Source organism: Coenobita brevimanus, chromosome 40, assembly GCF_032717465.1.
Source record: "Coenobita brevimanus isolate Jiangsu-jjx chromosome 40, ASM3271746v2, whole genome shotgun sequence".
NCBI lineage: Eukaryota > Metazoa > Arthropoda > Malacostraca > Decapoda > Coenobitidae > Coenobita > Coenobita brevimanus.
This window is the reverse complement of record NC_136993.1, coordinates 32,369,678-32,397,376: the sequence shown is the minus strand read 5'-3', so window position 1 is coordinate 32,397,376 and position 27,699 is coordinate 32,369,678. Positions and strand designations below refer to the sequence as shown.

At 41.4% G+C, this 27,699-nt stretch overlaps 1 non-coding gene across 1 annotated transcript; it reads left to right on the top strand.

Moving 5' to 3' along the window:
• Positions 1–6,671: 6,671 nt before the first annotated feature.
• On the top strand, positions 6,672–6,790 carry LOC145397404 (5S ribosomal RNA). The gene has a single exon (XR_013896977.1). It is a non-coding gene; the product is annotated as a 5S ribosomal RNA (ribosomal RNA).
• The last annotated feature ends 20,909 nt before the right edge of the window (positions 6,791–27,699 follow it).

The following is a 27,699-nucleotide window of genomic DNA, read 5'->3' as shown; positions in this document are numbered from 1 at the left end:
GTACTGTGCGCCACATTATTAGATTAAAGACTGCTTTTGAGGTCACCGATCAGTATTTTAATGCACAAATTCGAATCATAACTTAAGTGCGATTCATACACTTATGCAAAGAATTACTATTATCCTGAAATAAAATACCGGACTGTTGCCCAGTTACAGGGAGAAACGAATGTAGGACGTTTCGGCCACGGAAGTTTGGGCCATGGGACACCAACCTAGGACGTTTTGAAGTGTGAAGTGTTGTGAACCTTAACCTAACCTAACCTATGCCCTACCTTCCGTGGCCAAAACATCCTAGGGTGGTGGCCCATGGCTCAAACATTCTTGGCCTAAATGTCTGTGGCCGAAACATCGGAGCACGGGGAGAAACAATTGTTCAAGCAAGCGACGCTCACGTTATCCAAAGCAAACCCTATTGCTTATACTGTATGATCTACGTGTGTGTGTGTGTGTGTGTGTGTGTGTATTAACACATACAGGATCGCTGTCAATGGAAAATAAGTAATAATTTCTACAATTATGAATCAAATTATAAAAATGGTAGTGTGAAAAGAGCAGACGCTGCCCTCCGTGAAGTTCCAACACGCACACACACACACACACACACACACACACATTATATATATATATATATATATATATATATATATATATATATATATATAGATATATATATATATATATATATATATATATATATATATAAAGAAGAAATTTTAAAGCAAGACTTGTTCAGAAAAGAAAAATTAGAGTAAGAATGCGCACAATCAGCTGATCGTTTGTTTTGTCTACAACTGCCCCAGGGAATGTAAGTACCATATGTGCTTTTAGTATTGCAACATGACCACATACTTTAGTAAACCAAATCTGGAAAAGAAAAGGGATAAAGATAGAAAGCAGGACGATGATTTCTACCAAGAACTGGTTGAAATGGAGACTCACAATAAACTGGTTGAACGAGTACACAGGTTAGAGACGGCTTTTCAAAATGAGGTTGATGAAATTAAGAAACAGATGCACTTGCAAAAGGAAGAAATAGAAAAATTAGGAAAGGAAGTCAACAAGAAAGACATAATCATAGGTGAGCTGACAGTAGAACTGGGTTCACTTAGGAGAAAAATTAGTGAAAAGGCAAGTACATTAGTCAACCACGAGTGTATTATTCAAAAATGATACAGAGACAATTAGGCAAGTAAGCAGTCTGATAGACCAGAGCAGTGATATTGAGGAGAAGATAACACAGGTGAATGAAGCTGTGCAAAGCTACAAAAATGATGTGGAAACCACTTATGCTGAAATGGTGAAAGTAAAGAAAGACTTAGAAACAAGGGTGGAAGAAAAAAGCATTAAAAAGGAAGTGAAACGAATAATCCAAAACAATCCTAAGTTAGAGATTCAGTAGATATCAACAAATCTATAGTAATTACTGGTATAGAAGAGGAAGAAGTAAAAAACAAGATCTCAAGAGACAAAAAGGAGATGGCAAATGTGATGAACATATTGAAAGAAGTATCAGAGGAAATCTGTAGTAAAGACATAGAGGAACACAAAAGGTTAGGGAAATACGAGAGAAGCAAGTGAAGACCCTTAAAGGTAACCTTCCAGAATGTAAACACCGTGGAGGAGATACTAAAAAATGCAAAGAATCTTATGGAAAAAGAGGAGTTCAGAAATGTATGGATAAAAAGATGCCTAACACAAGAGGAACTGGAATTACTGAAAGAGAAGAGGGAGGAAGCAAAAACAAAAAATGAGGGAAGATCCGAGGAGGAGGAGAATACAATTTTTTACAAAGTAATAGGATTGCAGGTACGAAAGTGGTACATAAACAGAAGGGAATAAAAAGGAGGAAGGTAGTAGAACCAAGTCATGACAAGTATATAAACAAAATGATTAAGTTGATGTACTCAAATGTGGATGGAATGGTATCTAAATTATTAGAGATGAATGATTATGTCAGAGAAAATGAACCACATATAATATTCCTAACTGAAACAAAATTAACACCAAGGCTATCAAAGGACATCCTAAACTTAGGGGAATATAATATATGGAGAAGAGATAGGAACTTAAAAAAAGGAGGAGGAATTATGATATTAACTAAGAAAGATCTAAAAGTCAAAGAACTAGAACTAGATATACCCTCACAAGTAGAACTGATTGCAGTAGAGATCAATACAACTGAAGGGAAAGTAATTGTAGCCAATTTGTACATGCCACCCAAGTCAAACACATTGGAAAGAGAAGAGTATGAGGCCCTGACAGAGAGTACAATTCAGAGTTTAAAATCATTACTACATAAAATGGAAGAGAAATCGGAAAGAATTATACTAACTGGAGATTTTAATACAAATATAAAGTGGAATACTCTAGATATAATAAGCCAAGAAAGCTGTTGGGACCAAAAGCTATTGGATCTCGTGCAAGAGTTTTTTCTAACGCAACATGTAAGGAAAAGCACCAGAAAAAGAGGACTCGATGTATCCTCAATGCTAGATCTCATATTTACTAGGCAAGAAAACGATATTGACAATTTAATATACCACTCTCCATTCGGTAAAAGCGACCATGCAGTACTAAATTGCAACTTCAGGATAGCATATGACATAGTTAACAGCAATGAAAGTTACAAAAAGAGCCTCAACTATAAAAAGGGAAACTATCATGACCTAAAGAAGTACTTCTTAGAAATTGATTGGGGAAAGGAGCTTAGAGGACAAGATTTAAATGCTATATATAAAAAATTCTGTGAACACTATGAAATAGGAGTCCAGAAGTACATCCCAAAGCACAAAGAAGCAGAAAAGAAAATAAAGAAATGGTTCAATACAGAATGTAAAAAATCAAAAGAAAAAAGAGATTTGTTGTGGAATAGATACAGAAGACACAATAGTGAAATGGCATATAATAATTACAAACAGGCAAGAAACGACTATACAAGAATAAGGAGGTAAGCCGAAAAACAGTTCAAGGAGGATATAATAAATAAAAGTAGTGATCAACCGAAGCTATTTTATAGCTACATCAGAAGCAAAACCAAAGTAAAAGATAAAATACAATCCATTACGGACGAGGGAATCACCTATACACAAGAGAAGGATATTTGTGAAGCACTAAATAAGAAATTCCAATCAGTTTTTACAGAGGAAAAAAATTGAGAGGGATTATGTGGAACATGCATGCCCACACATACTACCAGATATATAAACATCAGAAAAAGTAATACAGGAGGAGCTAAGTAAATTAGACAAAGGAAAAGCAAATGGTCCTGATGAAATTTTATGTTGAGTATTATGTGAATGTGCAAAGGAGTTAAGTAAACCATTATTTTTAATTTCCAAGAAATCCTTGAGTCAAGGTAAACTACTTGATATTTGGAAGAAAGCAAACATTGTTCCCTTATTCAAGAAAGGGAATAGACAAAATCCACTAAACTACCGACCAGTATCACTAACCAGTGTTGTAAGCATGGTATTAGAAAAACTTATAAGAAAAGCTTGGGTATATCATCTAGTAGAACACAATATGATAACAGAAAGACAGTTTGGTTTCAGAAAAGGAAAATCATGTGTTACTAATCTGTGAGCTACTATGACAGAGTAACAGACACATTACAGGAAAGAGAAGGATGGGTGGACAGTATCTATTTAGATTTCAAGAAAGCATTTGACACAGTACCACACCAAAGACTTTTATGGAAACTGTACCATCAAGGAGGAATTCGAGACAAACTGTATTGTTAGATGCAAGATTTTCTCATAAGAAGAGAAATGAAAACAGTACTAAAGGGAAATTACTTATCATGGAAAGAAGTGACTAGTGGAGTACAACAGGGCTCAGTGCTGGCACCAGTCATGTTTTTAGTGTATATAAATGAAATAGACAATAACACTGGAAATGAAAGCTATTTGAATATGTTTGCAGATGATGCAAAAATACAAAGGAGAATTACTAACACAGATTCTTGTAAAGAGCTACAAGAAGAATTAAATAATCTTCATAAATGGAGTAATACATGGCAAATGGAATTCAATGTGGACAAGTGTCATGTAATCAAGTTTGGTAAAAGTGGAAAAAGACTTGATTGGGATTATATGTTAGGAAATAAAACCCTACACACATCAGAAAGAGAGAAGGACCTAGGTGTGATTATCAATAACAGACTATCTCCGGCAGACCACATCAGTGAGAAGGTACGGAACATGTACTGTATACACTGCGTGCAAATATGAGAATAGCATTCACATACATAAATGAAGACATGCTAAGAAAGATAATAACATCATTCATCAGACCAACTCTGGAGTATGCATCAGTAGTCTGGAGTCCTCATCTCAAAAAACACATAGACAAGATTGAAAAAGTTCAAAGGGCCGCTACAAGATAGGTACCAAGCTTAAGGGATCTAAGCTACGAAGACTAAATAAACTGAATATACCAACACTAGAGGAGAGAAGGAAAAGAGGTAACATGATTATGCTATATAAATGCATATCAGGGAAGGATAAAATAGACATAAATGATTACTTAACGTATGGGGAAGCATCAGCAAGAGGACACTGCAAAAAATTGCGCAAGAAGAGAGATGATAAAGACGTAAGGAAATTTAGTTTCCCAAATAGAGCAATTGATCAATGGAATGCACTACCGAATGAAATAGTGTGCCAAAACAATTCACAATTTTAAGGATATGTACGATAAATATGGTTTAAGACATGGGACAGTACGAGCTTGACTCATTCCTGTAAATATACAATTAGGTAAGAATAATTAGGTAAGAGCACACACACACACACACACACACACACACACACACACACACGCAGGGTTCCCTTATACAGTAACTGTATGAAATGATGTAGTGCTCCTTAGTTCAAACAGTATTAGGACACAGCAACAGAGGATTGAGGCACATGTTAAACATCAGTTAGCTATGCAGAAACAATACTGTAACATAATTTGGTCAATATAAATTCTGTTTCGAGCCTTTGAAGCGAATCCAACTAGATGTAACATCGGTTGCCATTGGCTGCTGTTCCTCATATTACTACAGTTTAACCAACTGTAGATTTATGTAAATAATGCTGATACATCTACTCGGTACGACTGAATCATGTGATATCACTACCATTATACTGACAATATCACGCAATACACTCTAGAGATGCTTAGAATGTAATTTTTTATTCTCACACTGGTAACCAATGGAATTAAGCCTCTGTAGCCAATCAGCGGGCACGACACAAATCGTTGCCTTCATTCATAGATTAATACTACGTCGTGTAGTAACAGGATGCCAGATACCCCCAGATGTGTCCAGGGAATCATGAATGCATCTGTACTTATATCAACAGTCTCCTATATTTATCTTTTCCCAGATATGTGGCAACAGTACTGATTTTTTTTTTTTGCTAATATAAAATGTAAAATCATTAAAACTATATTGTTGAAGTCTTTTAGTTTTATGTTGTGGTAGCCTAATCATCAGCATGAAATACATTACCTTAATAAAATCTATGCCAATGTTATGTTTCAGTTGTAATGTAAAAGTTAACTTCAACAGTAATTTTGACGTTTTTGGCATATACCATCAGTTATGCATTTTGTGTAAAACTACTTTCAAAATACAGTATATAGGCTGTGTGTATGTATCTAGGCCTATAATTACTGAAATTTCCAAAATATATTTCTTGGTAAAAATCCAGAATTACACCCAACTCACCCAGAAGCTTAAAATTTTCATTTTTTAATGTTTTAATGTGTGATTAATTTGAATCTGATATTTATTTCTGCCGGAAACTATTATTTTTTTTAAATTCCAAACCAAGCTAACCCAACCAACCTAACCTAACCTAACCTAACTTAGGACCTAACTTGAAGATTAAGAAGAAAGGATAACTGCAGTACGCCAATAGGCCCATGCTAAACAGCTCGCATAAGAGTGTGACTAATTTACCCTCCCTCCAATAGCCCATACAGGCCCATGCTAGGCAGCTGTCGCAGAAGTGTGACTATAAATACAAGAATGACTAATTCTGTATGCATCCCACACCTGTCATATGCTTATCTAGCCTATGCTTGAAACTTACTAAATAGGGGGCAGCAACTAGGTACCTTACTGGGAAACCTACTCCATTCATTAACTACTCGATTAATCATTGTATACAGTTCCTCCCCCAGTGGCCCCACGTCAATAATTAATGATTACCAAGACGATTTACAAGTACCATTATGCCCTGTCCAGCCATCTATATTGTGCATATATACAATATGACATGTCTTTTTACCTTGAAGAATGCCCCGGTGAACTTTGATGGAGTGTTTACCAAAGAGTAATAGAGATCGCCATATCAGAGATCTGGTTTCGGTCCTCAATCCTTGGTGAATTTCTCCTGAGAAATGGTGTAAGGATCTAGCCCCAAACACTTTATCTTGTTCCTGTGCAGATCTTGGTGGCGTTGATTCAGATTTCTGCATATATCTGGTAGTTTAATCTCTGATAGCACTGTCTGGACAGCCATTACTGCGGGGAGTTTGCCGTCCAATATGGAGTCATAAACAAAATCACGTGATATCTGTGACGTCACTGGAAAAGGTCTATACCAATCCTAGAGCTGGTGATTTCAAGAGGCTTGAAATAGTAATCCATAGAAATTAAGTATATTTAGGAATTTGCCGGCCATACCACGTTGAGTACACCACTTCCCGTCCGATCAGCGAAGTTAAGCAACGTTGGGTCTGGTTAGTACTTGGATGGGTGACCGCCTGGGAACACCAGATGCTGTTGGCATCCCTACGTGTCAAGTGGGGTTGGTGGAGGATTAGTGCCCCTCCCTGTAAAACAATTAACTCTAAGCCGTTGGCCACCCTGTTTGGGATACATGGCGTCTGGCAATGAATGAATGAAAAAAAACGTTGGCTGTGACCTGGGGGTTTAACCCCTTAAACGCGGGGCGTCACTTTCGTGACGCTTGGGAGCAAGGGATCATACCGCGGGGCGTCACTTTTGTGATTCTGTGTTATTTTGAATTCACCCGGGCTTCCAAGTGGGGGCTTGTATCATCTATCAGTACTGCCAATGTCCAACACTAGTCAGCACTCCTAATTTCATCTGTACTCCCATCCATTGTTGACAATTTAGCCATTTCTCCCCGTTCTTGACTCCCCTCCCTACCCCCCCTCCATTACCCTATCCTCTCGCCTGCCCAGCCATGCTACGCTAAGTAAATCTTCCCTGGAATTTTTCACTGATTTCATCCATTGAAAAAAGCCCTATGTCTTATTCTTATACCAAATAATATATACAAGAAAGAAATAAGGTAAGTGAGAGTGCCATACACCTGGAATTGGCTAATTATCACCTGACAACACCTCACGTGCACTCGTTCGCTAATTTTCGCTGTTTTTTTCCCCTTGAAATATGCCATATAATCTATTTTCGTAATAAATATACATGTAAGGAGGGAAGGGAGAAGCCTAAGTGATATTTACATTCACCTGGAACTACCTAATTTATAATGTATTGTCTAGATTTCCTGCCAATCATTTCAGTGCTAGACATAGCTGTTTCAAGAGCTAACATTGGTAGCTCTGAATATCCCCTAAGTAGGCCTTCACCCCGGCCCTCCGTTATCAGTTTCTCTCATCTTCCGAAGTGAGGGTACGTATGTTTCTTCTTGCTGACTTCAAGGACTTTTTCACCCCCATGCAAAGGGCCCTGTGACCTTTACCCCCTACTAAACCTCGTGTGGAAAGAGGTAAAGGGCTGACAATTGATAAAAGAGTGACTACGATCTTTCTATTGAGTAAAACAGTGGAAGTGGAATTGTAAATAATGTGTAAATAATGTGTAAACAGCAAGTGAAAGTAATGAATGTAAATATACGTGAACAATGGAAAATAGTTTTATAAGTTACTTCAAGTGACAGTGCATAACACAGTGTAAATAAAATAGAAATGTAAATAACGTAAATAAAATAGAGAACGTAAATAGAAATGTAAATGAGTAGTATTATAAGAATACGAGTATATACCCTAGGAGTAGTGAAAGTGAAAGTTTCCCTCTAGCATGTCTGAATGCTATGAGTTTTGAGAGTGAAGATGAAAGTGACATTCACTCTCAATGCTAGTATACAGGACGAGAAAGTGAATGCTACGTATTTTACTGAAAGAAATTGAATCCCTACAGTGACAATAAACTAATACTACTGAAGGAAACTTATGGATAAAGACTGTAGATATATATAAGTGTTATATAGTAATAGAAATATAAAGTGTGAGGGGTTTTATGAATAATAAATGACAGAGTACCAAGAGTGAACTAGTGCCAGTGCGACGATCAGACGCGCTCGTAATTTCCATTGCTTTCACAGTGTTTTTTTTTTTTTTGAGTATGGATCCCAAACTACTTGAAAATTGTAGAATAGTGTTTATAGTGTTTTTATCTGGCTGTGGTAATCATATTACGGGTTGTCGGGAAGTGTAAAGTGGAGACTTCATTACCCTACTTCAGAGGTCTCCACAAGTCCTACGGTAACCGACGAAGGCTCAACAATCATTCCAGGAGAAAGCTGAAGGTATGTGCCATAAGCATATATAATTTTATTATTCTAGGACTAATAACTGATTTTTGGCAAATATTTTTTGAGAGTCTGTTGGAGCCCAAATAACCCCGCGGGACACGCAAGTCATTGGTAAACAAGCCCGCGGTGTAGCGGTTAAAAGGACAAGGTCATTTATACTTGGTAGGCATGCACATCGTGTGAAGTTCTATACATGTTCCAAGTTTGTTGACTGCAGATCAGTTCTATCATGAGTTTGTAAACTGTGCACACATCGACCTCAAAATACTTTACATTGACCCCTGAGTGATCTCAGAAACTACTGGCCAAAATGGACCCATAGTCATTCAGACCTACTCCCCGACCTTGGCTATGCCCTATGAAAATTTCAAGTTTGTGCCTTTAACAGTTTCTGATAATTCGCAAGTGGACTATTTTTATAGGTTTTTGGCTGTAACTGAAAACCAGTACTGGGAACTGGATGATACTGGGTCACATGAAGCCGCCAGCTGGGGGACTCTGATGGCCAAGTATGATGGCCGTAGCTTCGAAATTGAGCGAATACAAGGAATTTACTACTTTGTAAGAAATGTATCTATCTATTGCCAAACGCCTCAATCCCGTTTGGAGTGGCCACAAACAAAACGCCTCCACGTCGCCCTGTCCCCCGCTATTTCACTGCCCTGCTCCCAACTCACATCCCCCTCTCTCATATACCTTTCCACCCCATCCCTCCATCTCATCCTCGGCCTCCCCCTCCCTCTTCCCCCCTCCACCTCACTCACATACACTCTCTTCGTCAGTCTTTCACCCTCCATCCTCTCCACATGGCCAAACCACCTCAGTGTGTTCCTCATAACGCTGCCTATCACATCCACATCCACACCACAACGCTCCTTTATATCCTCACTTGTCAGCCTGTCTCTCCATGTAACTCCACAGGCTCCTCTTAAATAACTCATTTCCACTGCTCTCACTCTTGACTTATGTCTTTCCAACAACGTCCAAGCTTCACTTCCATAGGTTAGAGTTGGTATCACAATACTGTCATGTAGTAACTTTTTCACTTCCATGCTCACTTCCCTGTTTCTTATCACTGCTTTCAAAGAACCAGCAACCTTTCTTCCCTGCTGTACCCTTTCAAGCACTTCACCTTCCAAATCTCCATCCTTACTCATCACACTACCCAAGTACTTAAACGTACTCACATTTTCCAATTCCTCACCATCCAACCTCGCTGTACATTCACTGATTTCACCTCTCTCAAAGACCATCACTTTACTCTTCCCTACATTCACCTTTAGATTCCGTTTCTTACACACTCTCCCAAACTCATCCACCAAGCCTTGCAGCTCCTCTTCGTCTTCACTCAACAACACAGTATCATCCGCAAACAACAGTACAGGGAGTTTCCAAACACTATCCTTTCTCACCAGGGCCACTCCAACATCCACAACCCTACCTTGTACCTCTTTTATTACCCCATCCATGTACAGATTGAACAACCATGGAGACATGACACATCCCTGTTTCAACCCAACCTTCAAAGAGAAAAATTCAGTTAGTTCACCATCCACACACACTGCAGCCTTCGCACGATCGTACATACTCTTCACAACATTCAACAGCTTCCCATCTACTCCATATATTCTTAATACTTTCCAAAATCCTTGTCTATCCACCCTGTCATATGCTTTCTCCAAATCCATGAAAACCGCATACAACTTCTTTCCCTTCTCTAGAAACTTTTCCACTAAAGATCTAAGAAGGAATATCTGATCTACACAACCTCTTCCCTTCCTAAAACTTCCCTGTTCTTCTCCAACTAATTCTTCTGTTCTTTCTCTAACTCTGTCAATAAGTATCCTACCATACACTTTTCCTATTATACTAAAAAGACAAATGCCCATATGATTACCACACACTTCTTTTTCCCCTTTTCCTTTGTACAAGGGAATAATTATACCTGACTTCCAATCCTCCGGGACTCTACCTTCCTCCCAGGCCAATCTACACATCTTCTACATCCATTCTACTACAACCTCTCCCCCATGCTTCAGCATTTCACCACACACTCCATCAATTCCTGGGGCTTTCCCCAATCTCACTTTCTTGATTGCTTCCACAACTTCTATCCTACTGATTTCTTCCTGTCTTCTCACCTCCCTCCTTCTCCCAGCCATTCCCCAGTCACTTATACTCATATTACTTCCATCCTGTATGTTCAACAATTCCTTAAAGTGTTCTCTCCATCTGCTCACTTTTTCTCCCTTCTCCACTAGTAATCTACCATGTTTATCTTTCACTCCCCTTCTAAGCTCACTTCCACCCTGTCTTACTCTCTTCACCTCTTTCCAGAACATTTTCTTACAGTCCCTCCACTTTACACTCAGATTCCTTCCAAATTCCTCATCCATTCTCTTCTTACTCTCTTCTACTAATCTTTTCACCTCTTTCTTTCTTTCTACATATAACTCTATCTTCCGCCTCTCAGTTTCTTCCACGCCCCTATTTCTCAGCCATTCATTGTATGCTTTCTTCTTCTGTGCCACAGCCTGTCTCACCTCTTCAGTCCACCATGCTGTTCCTTGCACCCCCCTCCGTCTTCTCTTCCTCCCACACACTACATCACATACTGCACATATTTCTTCTGTAAATATCCTGCACACACCTTCCACGTCCCCCATCTGCACCCAATCATATTTGCCCAATCGTTCCTCCACTTCTCTCTTATACCCCCAACCTCTATAAGCTCTTGCATCCATTACACATCTTCGTATCCTTTCATCCACACACACATAATCAATCATTGCCTTCCTCTCATTCAGTTCACCACCCAATCTTCTCATCACTCGCCATGTATACCTGTGGATCATTTTATGCCTGATTAGGGTATTGGCTATCACCAACCCCCTCCCAGCACAAATGTCCACTAACGCACTGCCATTCCCATCTGTCTCAGCAGGCATACCCCACTCACCAACTATTCCATCCACCTTCACATTCCCCACTTTACCATTCGTATTACCGATCAAAAACACTCTCTCATTCCTTCCAAACTTTTCCATGTAAGATATAATAATAATAATAATAATAATAATAATGACAAGAACATTATAACTCACCACTAGTGTGGTGAGTTATAATAATAATAATAATCATCATCATCATCATAATCATAATAATAATAATATTGTTGTGTGTTGTTGTTGTTGTTATCCTTACTGTTATTGTTACTGATATTATTGTTGTTGATATTGTCATTGGTACCGTTGGTATATGTGATTCTTTGAAATGTACTCTTGTGGTCAATAGCGCTATTTAACTCTTCATTTGTCTGTCTGTCAGTTTGTCTAAGTATCTGCCTGTCTCTCTCTATATCGATCCATCTATCCATTGATGTTTGTTTATTTGTTTTTCTATCTAGCTATCTACTTAATACATAGGTACAGATAAAAACCAACTTCCTTACAGACCTATCAGATGACTCATCTGTGTGCCAATTGTCCTCATTTATAGTCGTCGTCAAGGTTTTAATCCTCTCTAGTGTTACACTTCTCACCTGTGTTATAATCCTCGCCTGTGTTGTAATCCTCATCTGTGTCATAATCCTCATCTGTGTCATAATCCTCATCTGTGTCATAATCTTCACCTGTATTATAATCCTTACCAGTTTTGTAATCCTCAGAAATTATTATCCTTACCTGTATTGAAATTGTCACATGTTATAATCCTCATCTGAGTTATAATCCTCACATTCGTTATAGTTAAAAACTGTATTAAAATCCTTACTTTCGTTGTAAATTTGTTTATTAAGCCCTCACCTGTGTCCTAATCCTCACCTGTGTCCTAATCCTCACCTGTGTTCTAATCCTCACCTGTGTTCTAATTCTCACCTGTGTTCTAATTCTCACCTGTGTTCTAATCCTCACCTGTGTTCTAATCCTCACCTGTGTTCTAATCCTCACCTGTGTTCTAATCCTCACCTGTGTTCTAATCCTCACCTGTGTTCTAATCCTCACCTGTGTTTTTATTCTCACGTGTTATAATCCTCTCTAGTGTTATAATCTTCACCTGTGCTATAATTGTCACATATGTTATAATCCTCACCTGTGTTACAATTCTCAGAACATCATCCACTGCTGGCTTGAATGGGGCATCAGCGGGTAGTTTCCAGGCAACAGGCGTTACCAGTAAGCACTGCTTGCCGACATACAAGGACGTGGTTCCGTCCAAGTTTGCGAAGTGCTTGGACACGATCAGTTGAGTGTTTATCAATGCTCCGGCGTGGGCACGCCTCCTGTTGTGGTATGTAATATTTTTTTAAAACATCTGTTATATATTTTTGTCTTGTTGCACCTTATTTCACGTAACTCATTCGAAGCAGAGGACAATATTACGGTTCTCCATGCTTTCCAGTGCTCTTCGTGGGCAGACTCAGACTCTCGTGTCAGTCTTTTGCTAATGCTCAGCACGGAAAGTGGAAACATGTCAGTTTTAGGCCAAGTTAGAATACAAAGAGCATAGTTGTTTCGTATCCCCATTAATGCCTTGGACTAAGTCGCCTAACCATGAGCTCATACGCAACTTATGGGCAGCTGTAGTAATTGAAAGCATGCTCATCTGGATGTGAACCCGGCGGTCTGCAGACTGAAGTTCCTTTTCCCTGCAGCCCACCATCCTTTTATGGGGGGATAGGGAAGGGAGTGAGTTATGTTTGTAAAACTGGGCATCTTCATTACCCGGTCATATCAGTGCCACCACTTGAAAGCATCCTTCTCCAGCACCAGATGAGGCAGTGAAAGATTGCATGAACATAGATATGTAGATGTTTTTTTTTATAGATTTTACTTTCCAATACGATATAATACCCCCTTTACAAGGGAAGTTGGTACTGGAGATGGGCGCCTTCTAGCGATGGTACTGATACAACTCGTCAGCTCTGCTTCCTGGTTATACAAACGTCACTCAACTCCATCACCATTTCCAAAAGATGGTTGGCGTACTGTGGAAGCAGGGCAACTTCCGCCTGCAGTCTGCTTGGTTCATATTCAGTTCAGTCTGAGATTCCAAGTATTACTACTAAGAGTACTACTGCTACAAAGGAAGCCGACGGCTCATTGATACGCACATCCAACTCATAAAGGGAAAAGCCAACAGTGCTTGCTTGAATTTGGGGCCGGTCACAGTTTGTTTTCCCCCTTCCATGGAGTGTAACTTCTGTTGTTACGAGACTTATACCATATTCTCTTCACTTTAACTTGGACAAAAACTGTCGTCTCTGTCTTGAATGTTGAACTGTGGCAATAGGTGAACATTAGAGTATCTTGCTAGTCATTAGATGATATGGGATGGATGTAGGATCGTTGAATTGTCTTTTTCTGCCACTAGGCTACATGAATTAAGGTGCAAAGAATTAAAACCAGGGCCAAATTAAACTTGTTATGGACCATGTAGAGCGATTTCAGAGTCTGATGATCAAATCAAAGGCAATAATACTTAAATAAGTAAACCTTACGTTACTTACAGTATCTCTACACAGCACATCACAGACTTAGGTTCTTTTATACAATAAGCAGGGGCAGAGCAGAACACATCTTAACTAGTTAGAATCGCTTACAAATCTATTCAAACAAGATCAGTCATATGCCTCGACAAATAGAGATCTAAATGGGAAGTTACATTACTAGGCTGCTATGTACAGTACAAGTTAAATACAAAGTAATTTACAACTCGATGCCTTGGAGTACTTCTTACATTACATCACTAAACTAGGAAAGGGACTTAGAGGAGGCTGTCGATAGAGAAGTGTTCCTCCACCTCTAATCACTCTTCATGTATCCCAGGAGTTATTCCTCTTTTTCCTCCATTCTTCAGTCTGCAGAGTAGCATTACGAAGTATATCTGTTTCAACTATTCTCTTCGAGAGGATGGCCCCACCAGGTTATTCCTCTGGGGCTCACTCCTACTTTCTGTGGAGGTGGTCGTTAATTTGACTCTGCCCACTTTGTCCCTTTGTATTTCAAAATGTGTAGATCCTTATCAGTGTTATGCCGTGCTCCAAACGGGGTATTAGCTGAGTCGGAATTGATGGTAAATTAAGCCAGGGTCAGCCTAGATAGGAGGACAAATGTCACTTCACATCGCATACCTCAGATTACTGGCCAGGGAGCAGCCAGTAACACCTCCCTTCCTGAAGAAAGAAATCTACAAAGATAAATTTCATTACATCTCACAAGGCTATATCCCAGACAAACAGTCTGCCAAAATATTCCATTCCCCCTTGACGTGGTGAGAATTCAGGGCATACTCTTGGGGGAATACAGTTCAGCAGGTTAATTGTTGATTCTTATTTCTAAATTCTGCTCACAATGTAAGTGATTGATGATCTGCATACGTAGTAATAGGCATTGAATATGACCCAACACACACTGGGATATGTTGCTGGGCAAATATGCGTGCATGATTCAGTAGTGGAGTAATTCTTCTGAGCAACATCAAACTTTTAGCTAAGATGGTAAGCAGGTAGTTCAACACCATGATCAATATTTTGTAACAGAACTGCACCCACAACAACAACAATCGAATCAAATGTATAATTAAAAGGCTTACGGATATTTGGGGCTTGGAACACAGGTTGACTAGACAGAATCACCATACCTTTTGAAAATGGTTCTTTATATTCTTCCTTCTGCCCATATTTGACTCCTTTGTTTGACAAAAGTGTGAGGGGAACTATATCATCATGAGAAATTAACGACAAACTTCCAGCAGTAACCCACCATACCCAAGAATCTCCGTAATTAATTAACTTTTGTTCTTCGATTCCTTGAACTTAACAATGGCCTCAATTTTGCCATTAGGCAGACTTACTTTACCCAGTCTCTGAAATTGGGCGTTTTGCATAGTCACACTTTGTTACACTGATTACTCCGATAGGAAGTGGCAGTCTCTGTAGCAAGGCATCGATCTGGATCAGGTGTTCCTTCCATGAGTTACTGGTCATAAACAAATAAGCAATGTATGTGGCACTGTCACGGGGTTTTTAAAATAAATGCAATATTAAATGATAATGATCAGTAATACTGAAGAGCAGTACAATGAATTGTCTTGCTAAATCAAGCAATGATTACTTTATTCTGCCTTGCTTCGCCGATTCTCTAAGAACGAGAATTTATAAACTTTCTCAACAGTACACAGCAGAGATCAATTCCTCACAATTGCTGTTTATTAGTACTGTTAGCCTATGGAGAAGGTGACTTCACCCCTGACAATAAATAACTAATACTATTAATGATATCAGGTTCTTGCTGATGTGTTAACTCCTAGAAGGATTATAAGGATTTTAAGCTTAATACAACAAGACTGACCCAAGTATCAGTTATGAATAGCAAAACCTTTATACAAGCTAGGAGCTATAAAGAAAATAAGCTTAGTTATGGAGAAATGAAACACGAGTTTACATTACATTAAGCTCGAGAAAAAGAACTGTTAAATTTATTGATTACAAAAAAATAAATTTAACAATACAATTCAAAATGAATTCTAAATAAAGAGATCGCCCTCACTCACTCAAAACCTAGACTCTTAAATCTAGGAAAACAACATGCGGCGCACCTGGCCGGCATGTGAGGGAACAGCACCTTAACTAAACTCTTAAGTCTAGGAAAACGAAAAGAAAATACTGGTCAAAGAGTGGACTAAGCAGATGGCTGGGCGTCATTACTGGAAGGACACTGCACTTGCTTAAGTCTCTCGCCTATCACATTTTGTGGATATCAGGAACGGCGGCACTACGCTCTGGCCCAACCTGATTTCGTGACGCTCAAACCTCGACTGACTAACTCGTGGGAAGGAGGCAAGTACTGTGGCCGCCTTACTAATGGCTACAATGAGCGAAACCGCCCAAAACAAATCGCTCAGCGGAAGCGCTAATGTCTTGCACAAAGACGATCATTTATGACACATTGGAAAATTGTCTGAAAACCACTCCCGACCGAGTGAGCGGTTAACTGAACGATAAACTGGGATTCCACTAGAGTTCGCAGTTTCCCTCAAAAGCAAATGTCACAAGCCGACTCTTGACATTACGCCCCATCAAATGTTCAAATTTTTTCCCAGGGAAAAAATTTCAATATACATACATATAAATCCTAACTCAGTCACACAAGATTCACACTGTGGTGTGTGTGCTATCCTGCTACAGGAGAAAGTCGCAGTCACCAGTGAGCGAAAAAAAACTCGTATTTACGTTAATAGAAGCAAGCTTGAGGGAAAAAACTCTGTGACGACGGTGAAAAATCCTGTACTCAGGTCAAACTGAGCGAAAAGTTCGCTACATTTATGTTAACAACTAATTGTTATGTAGCGTAATGTACGTAATACACGGTGTAGGTGTGACAGTTGTGGTGTAACTGTACCTATGTGTAAAATCATGTAATACGAATTTATAGTAAATAATGACAACGAGGTAGAAGAGAAGAGGCGGCAGCATGCGACAGGGACGACTAGCTAATCTGCACGGCAATGCTGCACCCACCAGCTGCACCTGTGAAAACAATCAAGGTGGAGCATCAAAAGTATCATTTCTCTCTCCCTGCCTAGCAATCAGTACTTATGTTACAAAAAGTACACTATTTACATTATTAACCAGGAAACGTAGGCGTGAGGGTTCTTAGCGGGGGAGCTCTAACCTGGCATGCACCTCGCTCAACATGCGGCGCACCCGGCCGGCATGTGAGGGAACGGCACCTTAACAACATCCCATCACCCAGTTTAGGGGAAGCTCTAACCTGGCATCCACCTCGCTCAACATGCGGCGCACCTGGCCAGCATGTGAGGGAACGGCACCTTAACAACATCCCATCACCCAGTTTAGGGGAAGCTCTAACCTGGCATCCACCTCGCTCAACATGCGGCGCACCTGGCCAGCATGTGAGGGAACAGCACCTTAACAACATCCCATCACCCAGTCCCCAGAAGCTGGCGTGAGGGTTCAACATGCGGCGCACCCGGCCGGCATGTGAGGGAAGAGCACCTTAACAACATCCCATCACCCAGTTTAATGGTTAAACCCTAAACTTAATTAGCGAAAAGACTGGGCGTTTGTGCAGGACATCAAACGCTGCGTTTCGCTAATGAAACCCAGTTTACTGGTTAACTAACTCTACTTTTACGATTAATGACAGGAAGCTGAGAATCGCTATGCAATCTCAGGCAGGTCACGTTTTAACACCCACCATGGGTGTGAACACTCGTGTGGATATTGTGCATTCTCTGGGAATCCTCAGAGAGGCCCACAGCTCGAGACGTTCCACAAGGTAATTCATACACAACCTCAGACTGTCTCTGCAGGGTTCTCAAACTTCCCCCTTAACTTACGGTACATATCTATGTACAGGCCCTGGACATGATGTGTCATGTGGGGCCAATGGGCGAGACATCAGGTCTGCACCCACTTCACCACTACCCTGTCTCTCAACTGACTCAGAGATTACGGGTGTGGTTACAAACAGCGCAGGAAGGACATGTTCCTGATTAGTGGTACGTGGACACACATTGCAGGAACGCAGAAAACTATCTATGTCTCGTTCCATCCCTGGCCAGAAAAAGTCAGCTCGGATACAGCCCTGGGTCTTCCTTTTGCCCATGTGACCTCCTAAGGCTGAACAATGACCCCATTCTAACACTGCTTTGCGGTACTTTGTGGGAACGACAAACGGCAGTCGAACCTCGCGCTCGGGTGTTCGTGACTCACGGTAGAGCCGTCCTTGTTTGTGAAGGAACTTGGCTCGACCTCCCTGTGAATACTTTATCACTCTACTCTTTTGTTTCTTTCGCACGGCAGCAAGTGTCGGGTCAGAATGTTGTTCTTGAACAACAAGTTGGCTACACATCAGATCTTGCGGCAATTCAATGGTCACTGGAGTGACACAATCAGGAGCCTCAATCATGGCTCATGTTTCTTCAGCCAAAGTCTGAGTAGCGTCATCCTCGGTGCAACTATCCTTGACACCGGGAATATTGCCTATGATCAGGTCAAATAAAGGTTCTGGCATGACAACTGTGAGTGTCGTACCAGTGTAAAATGGAGATGCCACCTGGATACGTACCTCAGGGAACAATCTCACTGATCCATCAATAAGGTTAGCTTGGATCTGTCGACCAGTGTACTGCTCAGGCCGAACTAGACTCTGCTTGACAGAGCAACCTGAGGACCCATTGTCTCTCAGGACCTTCACAGGGATGTCTCCCACAAATTCTGGCTGAACAAGGAAGGTACTGTCACCTGTGGGAGGACCTGTGGAGGAAGCAGCTAGCCACTCATGAGGCTGCTGAATTAATGATGCAGCAAACATGGTGCCTTGTGAATTTGATACTTGAGGGGTCATACTCACTGCCTGGGGAGATGGAACATTGGCCATCTGTGGAGGGGTGTTCACTGTCGCTGTGGGACTAGTGAACTGTGAGGGAGTACCCACACTGATAGGGACGTGACCACCGTGCTGCTGCCGAGGAATGAAGGCTGCGTTCGCCTCCTGCCTCCTATTCACTTGAGCTGGTGGTGAAAAGGACAGTCCCGACGGACGGTTGCGTGGCTGATACTGCTGCTGGTTAGGGTACCTGTTGTACCTCTTCCACTCAGGTTTCTGAGTGTTTTGCCCCTGGTCCTTCCTCTGCGGTTTTGGACCTTGGCCATTATTCTGAGAATGGCCTTGTTGCTGGGGTTCAGTCTGAGATGGTTTCCCAGATTAATCAGGTTTCCTGTTCCAGGTATACTGCTTGCAAGTTTGATACCTGTATGCAGTAAAGAATGCGTCAGCCTTCTTCACCATTTGGCTGGCATCTCTTACCTGGCAGATCTTAAGTTGAGCCATAAGTTCAGTAGGCCACAACTTCCCTAGCTGCCTGCGCAGCATAAGGTCAATTATCCCCTCACGCGTGGAAGGAGTTTCATCTTTCTCCATCCACTCATCTAAGTAAGCAGAAAGCCGGTCAAGAAACTGAACGGCAGTCTCTTTATCCTGTAAACGCGCCCTCATGAACTGACTCTTGACGTCGTCAACTGTGAGACCGTACGCTTTGACGAGTGCGGCCTTCATCATCTCATACGTGAGATTGTCTCCACGAATTCCGTGGAGAATATCGAGGGCAGGGCCCTCAAAAAGGCTAAGAAACTGAAGACGCTTAGCTGCATCATCCAGTTGGTAAAGTTGAGCCATGTCTTCAAAACGAGCTATATATGGCTCGATTCGATCGCCATCTTTGTATGGGGGAAGCTTGATGTGTGGGGTCGCCATAGCATGTGCAGGGAGAACGCTTGTGGAGCTTGGACCAACTGCACCAGATGTGTCTGAAGCCAAGGAATCTCGCGTGAGCTTCAGCATTTCATATTCGTGTTTTTCGCGTGCTTCTCGCTCGGCACGTTCGTGTTCTCGTTGTTCGCGCTCATGATTGTGTTGGATTCTACGCTCTTCACGAGCATCACTCTCGCGTTGCTGCTCGTGACTAAGCCGAGAGAGGAGGTAATTTTTAATTTCAGTTGGGTCTGTAAGACCCATATCTTTGGCTTCCTGTACATAGACGCTGGTCGACATGATGCTAACTCAATCTAATAAACTAGCGACTCAGTACTGACTGTGATTTTTTTTTTTTTTTTTGCAAAGAGAAATGCCAATAATCGAGAATAAAGAATATAGCCACAGGTTAGTGGTGACCAGTTTTATCTAACTAAACTGGTAAAGAAAGAAAATTAAACAAACAACTGACTGTCAAAACTATTATGTAAATTAATAAAAATGAATCAATAATCACCTGTAAGGTAGTGCCTATAGACTTTAATGATAAATACCCAAATATGAACGAGTGAGTATTATCTCGTGAATAGCTTTAGAGCTAGGAGTTAATATCCTGGAATGAGGTCACTAATTGTCACGGAGTTTTTTAAATTAATGCAATGTTAAATGATAATGTTCAGTAATACTGAAGAGCAGTACAATGAACTGTTTTGCTAAACTAAGCAATGATTACTTTATGCTGGCTTGCTTCGCCAATTCTCTAAGAACGAGAATTTATAGATTCTCTCAACAGTACACAGCAGAGACTAATTCCTTACAATTGCTGTTTATTAGTTCTGGAGAAAGTGACTTCACCCCTGACAATAAATAACTAATACTATTAATGATATCAGGTTCCTGCTGATGCGTTAACTCCTAGAAGGCACAACGGATTTTAAGCTTAATACAACAAGACTGGCCCAAGTACCAGTTCTGAATAGCAAAACGTTTATGGAAGCTAGGAGCTATCAAGGAAATAAGCTTAGTTATGGAGAAATGAAACACAAGTTTACATTACATTAAGCTCGAGAAAAAGAACTGTTAAATTTATTGATTACAAAGGAATAAATTTAATATTACATTTCAAAATGAATTCAAAATAAAGAGATCGCCCTCACTTACTCAAAAGGTAGACTCTTAAACCTAGGAAAACAACATGCGGTGCACCCAGCCGGCATGTGAGGGAACAGCACCTTAAGTAAACTCTTAAGTCTAGGAAAACGAAAAGAAAATACTGGTCAAAGAGTGGACTAAGCAGATGACTGGGCGTCATTACTGGAAGGACACTGCACTTGCTTAAGTCTCTCGCCTATCACATTTTGTGGATATCATTAACGGCGGCACTACGCTCTGGCCCAACCTTGTTTTGTGGCGCTCAAACCTCGACTGACTAACTAGTGGGAAGGAGGCAAGTACTGTGGCCGCCTTACTAATGGCTAGAATGAGCGACACGCACCCAAAACAAATCGCTCAGCGGAAGCGCTAATGTCTTGCACAAAGACGATCATTTATGACACATTGGAAAATTGTCTGAAAACCACTCCCGACCGAGTGAGCGGTTAACTGAACGATAAACTGGGATTCCACTAGAGTTCGCAGTTTCCCTCAAAAGCAAATGTCACAAGCCGACTCTTGACATTACGCCCCATCAAATGTTCAAATTTTTTCCCTGGGAAAAAATTTCAATATACATACATATAAATCCTAACTCAGTCACACAAGATTCACACTGTGGTGTGTGTGCTATCCTGCTACAGGAGAAAGTCGCAGTCACCAGTGAGCGAAAAAAAAAAACTCGTATTTACATTAATAGAAGCAAGCTTGAGGGAAAAAACTCTGTGACGACGGTGAAAAATCCTGTACTCAGGTTAAACTGAGCGAAAAGTTCGCTACATTTATGTTAACAACTAATTGTTATGTAGCGTAATCTGTGTAATACACGGTGTAGGTGTGACAGTTGTGGTGTAACTGTACCTACGTGTAAAATCATGTAATACGAATTTATAGTAAATAATGACAACGAGGCAGAAGAGAAGAGGCAGCAGCATGCAACAGGGACGACCAGCTAATCTGCACGGCAATGCTGCACCCACCAGCTGCACCCGCGAAAACAATCAAGGTGGAGCATCAAAAGTATCATTTCTCTCTCCCTGCCTAGCAATCAGTACTTATGTTACAAAACGTACACTATTTACATTATTAACCAGGAAACGTAGGCGTGAGGGTTCTTAGCGGGGGAGCTCTAACCTGGCATGCACCTCGCTCAACATGCGGCGCACCCGGCTGGCGTGTGAGGGAACGACACCTTAACAACATCCCATCACCCAGTTTAGGGGAAGCTCTAACCTGGCATCCACCTCACTCAACATGCGTCGCACCTGCCAGGCATGTGAGGGAACAGCACCTTAACAACATCCCATCACCCAGTCCCCAGAAGCTGGCGTGAGGGTTCAACATGCGGCGCACCCGGCCGGCATGTGAGGGAACAGCACCTTAACAACATCCCATCACCCAGTCCCCAGAAGCTGGCGTGAGGGTTCAACATGCGGCATACCCGGCCGGCATGTGAGGGAACAGCACCTTAACAAAATCCTATCACCCAGTTTAATGGTTAAGCCCTAAACTTAATTAGCGAAAAGACTGGGCGTTTGTGCAGGACATCAAACGCTGCGATTCGCTAATGGAACCCAGTTTACTGGTTAACTAACTCTACGTTTACGATTAACCCCTACACCGCGGGCATGTTTACCAATGTTTTGCGTGTGCTGCGGGGTTATTCGGGCTCCGAGATGCTCTCAAAAAATATTTGCCAAAAATCAGTTATTAGTCCTAGAATATTAAAATTATATATGCTTATGGCACATACCTTCAGCTTTCTCCTGGAATGTTTGTGGAGCCTTCGTCTGTTACCGTAGGACTTGTGTAGACCTGTGAAGTTGGGTAACGCAGTCTCCACTTTACACTTCCCGACAACCCATAATATGATTACCACAGCCAGATATTAACACTATAAACACTACTCTATGATTTTCAAGTAGTTTGGGATCCATACTCCAAAAAAAACAACAACTGTGAAAGCAATGAAAATTACGAGCACGTCTGACCGTCGCACTTGCGCTAGTTCGCTGTTGGTACTCTGTCATTTATTATTCATAAAACCCCTCACACTTATATTTCTATTACTATATAACACTTATATATATCTACAGTCTTTATCCATAAGTTTCCTTCAGTAGTATTAGTTTATTGTCACTGTAGGGATTCAATTTCTTTCAGTAAAATACGTAGCATTCACTTTCTCGTCCTGTATACTAGCATTGAGAGTGAATGTCACTTTCATCTTCACTCTCATAACTCATGGTATTCAGACATGCTAGAGTGAAACTTTCACTTTCATTACTCCTAGGGTATATACTCGTATTCTTATAATACTACTCATTTACATTTCTATTTACGTTCTCTATTTTATTTACGTTATTTACATTTCTATTTTATTTACACTGTATTATGCACTGTCACTTGAAGTAACTTATAAAACTATTTTCCACTGTTCACGTATATTTACATTCATTACTTTCACTTGCTGTTACACATTGTTTACAATTCCACTTGCACTGTTTTACTCAATAGAAAGATCGTAGTCACTCTTTTATCAATTGTCAGCCCTTTGCCTCTTTCCACACGAGGTTTAGTAGGAGGTAAAGGTCACAGGGCCCTTTGCATGGGGGTGGAAAGGCCCTGAAGCTAGCAAGAGCGAACAGACGTACCCCCACACTGGAAGATGAGAGTGAACTGATAAGGGTGGGCCGGGGTGGAGGCCTATCTAGGGAAATCAGCACTGCCAACGTTTAGCCTCTTGACACAGCTATTTATAGCAATGAAATGATGGGCAGGAAATCTAGACAATACATTATAAATTAGGTAGTTCCAGGTGAACGTAAATATCACTTAGGCTTCTCCCTTCCCTCCTTATATGTATATTTATTACGAAAATAGATTATACGGCAAATTTCTAGGGGAAATAGAGAAAATTAGCGAACGAGTGCACGTGAAGTATTGTCAGGTGATAATTAGCCAATTCCAGGTGTATGGCACTCTCACTTACCCTATTTCTTTCTTGTATATATTATTTGGTATAAGAATAGGGCATAGGGCTTATTTCAATGGATGAAATCAGTGAAAAATCCCAGGGAAGATTTACTTAGCATAGCATGGCCAGGCAGGGGAGAGGATAGGGTAATGGAGGGGGGTGTAGGGAGGGGAGTCAAGAACGGGGAGAAATGGCTAAATTGTCAACAATGGATGGGAGTACAGATGAGATTAGGAGTGCTGACTAGTGTTGGATATTGGCAATACTGATAGATGATACAAGCCCCCACTTGGAAGCGCGGGTGAATTCAAAATAACACAGAATCACAAAAGTGACGCCCCGCGGTATGATCCCTTGCTCCCAAGCGTCACGAAAGTGACGCCCCGCGGTTAAGGGGTTAATGACAGGAAGCTGAAAATCGCTATGCAGTCTCGGGCAGGTCACGTTTTAACACCCACCATGGATGTGAACACTCGTGTGGATATTGTGCATTCTCCGGGAATCCTCAGAGAGGCCCATAGCTCGAGACGTTCCCCAAGGTAATTCATACACAGCCTCAGACTGTCTCTGCAGGGTTCTCAAACTTCCCCCTTAACTTACGGTACATATCTATGTACAGGCCCTGGACATGATGTGTCCTGTGGGGCCAATGGGCGAGACATCAGGTCTGCACCCACTTCACCACTACCCTGTCTTTCAACTGACTCAGAGATTACGGGTGTGGTTACAAACGGCGCAGGAAGGACATGTCATCGTTCCATCCCTGGCCAGAAAAAGTCAGCTCGGATATGGCCCTGGGTCTTCCTTCTGCCCATGTGACCTACTAAGGCTGAACAAAGACCCCATTCTAACACTGCTTGGGGGTACTTGGTGGGAACGACAAACTGCAGTCGAACCTCGTGCTCGGGTGTTCGTGACTCACGGTAGAGCCGTCCTTGTTTGCGAAGGAACTTGGCTCGACCTCCCTGTGAATACTTTATCACTCTACCCTTTTGTTTCTTTCGCACGGCAGCAAGTGTCGGGTCAGAATGTTGTTCTTGAACAACAAGTTGGCTACACATCAGATCTTGTGGCAATTCAATGGTCACTGGGGTGACACAGTCAGGACCCTCAGTCATGGCTCATGTTTCTGCAGCTGAAGTCTGAGTAGCTTCATCCTCGGTGCAACTATCCTTGACACCGGGAATATTGCCTATGATCAGGTCAAATAAAGGTTCTGGCATGACAAATGCGAGTGTCGTACCAGCGTAAAATGGAGATGCCACCTGGATACGTACCTCAGGGAACAATCTCTTTGATCCATCAATAAGGTTAGCTTGCATCTGTCGACCTGTGTACTGCTCAGGCCGAACTAGACTCTGCTTGACAGAGCAACCTGAGGACCCATTGTCTCTCAGGACCTTCACAGGGATGTCTCCCACAAATTCTGGCTGAACAAGGAAGGTACTGTTACCTGTGGGAGGACCTGTGGAGGAAGCAGCTAGCCACTCATGAGGCTGCTGAATTAATGATGCAGCAAACATGGTGCCTTGTGAATTTGATACTTGAGGGGTCGTACTCACTGCCTGGGGAGATGGAACATTGGCCATCTGTGGAGGGGTGTTCACTGTCGCTGTGGGACTAGTGAACTGTGGGAGAGTACCCACACTGATAGGGACGTGACCACCGTGCTGCTGCCGAGGAATGAAGGCTGCGTTCGCCCCCTGCCTCCAATTCACTTGAGCTGGTGATGAAAAGGACAGTCCCGACGGACGGTTGCGTGGCTGATACTGCTGCTGGTTAGGGTACCTGTTGTACCTCTTCCACTCAGGTTTCTGAGTGTTTTGCCCCTGGTCCTTCCTCTGCGGTTTTGGACCTTGGCCATTATTCTGAGAATGGCCTTGTTGCTGGGGTTCAGTCTGAGATGGTTTCCCAGATTAATCAGGTTTCCTGTTCCAGGTATACTGCTTGCAAGTTTGATACCTGTATGCAGTAAAGAATGTGTCAGCCTTCTACACCATTTGGCTGGCATCTCTTACCTGGCAGATCTTAAGTTGAGCCATAAGATCAGTAGGCCACAACTTCTCTAGCTTCTTGCGCAGCATAAGGTCAATTATCCCCTCACACGTGGAAGGAGTTTCATCTTTCTCCATCCACTCATCTAAGTAAGCAGAAAGCCGGTCAAGAAACTGAACGGTAGTCTCTTGATCCTGTAAACGCGCCCTCATGAACTGACTCTTGATGTCGTCAACTGTGAGACCGTACGCTTTGACGAGTGCGGCCTTCATCATCTCATACGTGAGATTGGCTCAACGAATTCTGTGGAGAATATCGAGGGCAGGGCCCTCAAACAGACTAAGAAACTGAAGACGCTTAGCTGCATCATCCAGCTGGTAAAGTTGAGCCATGTCTTCAAAACGAGCTATATATGGCTCGATTCGATCGCCATCTTTGTATGGGGGAAGCTTGATGTGTGGGGTCGCCATAGCATGTGCAGGGAGAACGCTTGTGGAGCTTGGACCAACTGCACCAGATGTGTTTGAAGCCAAGGAATCTCGCGTGAGCTTCAGCATTTCATATTCGTGTTTTTCGGTGTTTCTCGCTTGGCACGTTCGTCTTCTCATTGTTCGCACTCGTGTTCGTGTTGGATTCAATGCTCTTCACAAGCATCACTCTCGCATTGCTGCTCGTGACTAAGCCGAGAGAGGACGTAATTTTAATTTCAGTTGGGTCTGTAAGACCCATATCTTTGGCTTCCTGTACATAGACGCTGGTCGACATGATGCTAACTCAATCTAATAAACTAGCGACTCAGTACTGACTGTGATTTTATTTTTTTTTTGCAAAGAGAAATGCCAATAATCGAGAATAAAGAATATTGGCACAGGTTAGTGGTGACCAGTTTTATCTAACTAAACTGGTAAAGAAAGAAAATTAAACAAACAACTGACTGTCAAAACTATTATGTAAATTAATAAAAATGAATCAATAATCACCTGTAAGGTAGTGCCTATAGACTTTAATGATAAATACCCAAATATGAACGAGTGAGTATTATCTCGTGAATAGCTTTAGAGCTAGGAGTTAATATCCTGGAGTGAGGTCATTAATTGTCACGGGGTTTTTAAAATAAATGCAATATTAAATGATAATGTTCAGTAATACTGAAGAGCAGTACAATGAACTGTCTTGCTAAATCAAGCAATGATTACTTTATGATGGCTTGCTTCGCCGATTCTCTAAGGACGAGAATTTATAAACTTTCTCAACAATACACAGCAGAGACTAATTCCTCACAACTGCTGTTTATTAGTTCTGGAGAAAGTGACTTCACCCCTAACAATAAATAACTAATACTATTAATGGTATCAGGTTCTTGCTGATGCGTTAACTCCTAGAAGGCACAACGGATTTTAAGCTTAATACAACAAGACTGGCCCAAGTACCAGTTCTGAATAGCAAAACGTTTATGCAAGCTAGGAGCTATAAAGGAAATAAGCTTAGTTATGGAGAAATGAAACACAAGTTTACATTACATTAAGCTCGAGAAAAAGAACTGTTAAATTTATTGATTATAAAGGAATAAATTTAACGTTACATTTCAAAATGAATTCAAAATAAAGAGATCACGCTCACTCACTCAAAAGCTAGACTCTTAAACCTAGGAAAACAACATGCAGTGCACCCGGCCGGCAGGTGAGGGAACAGCACCTTAAGTAAACTCTTAAGTCTA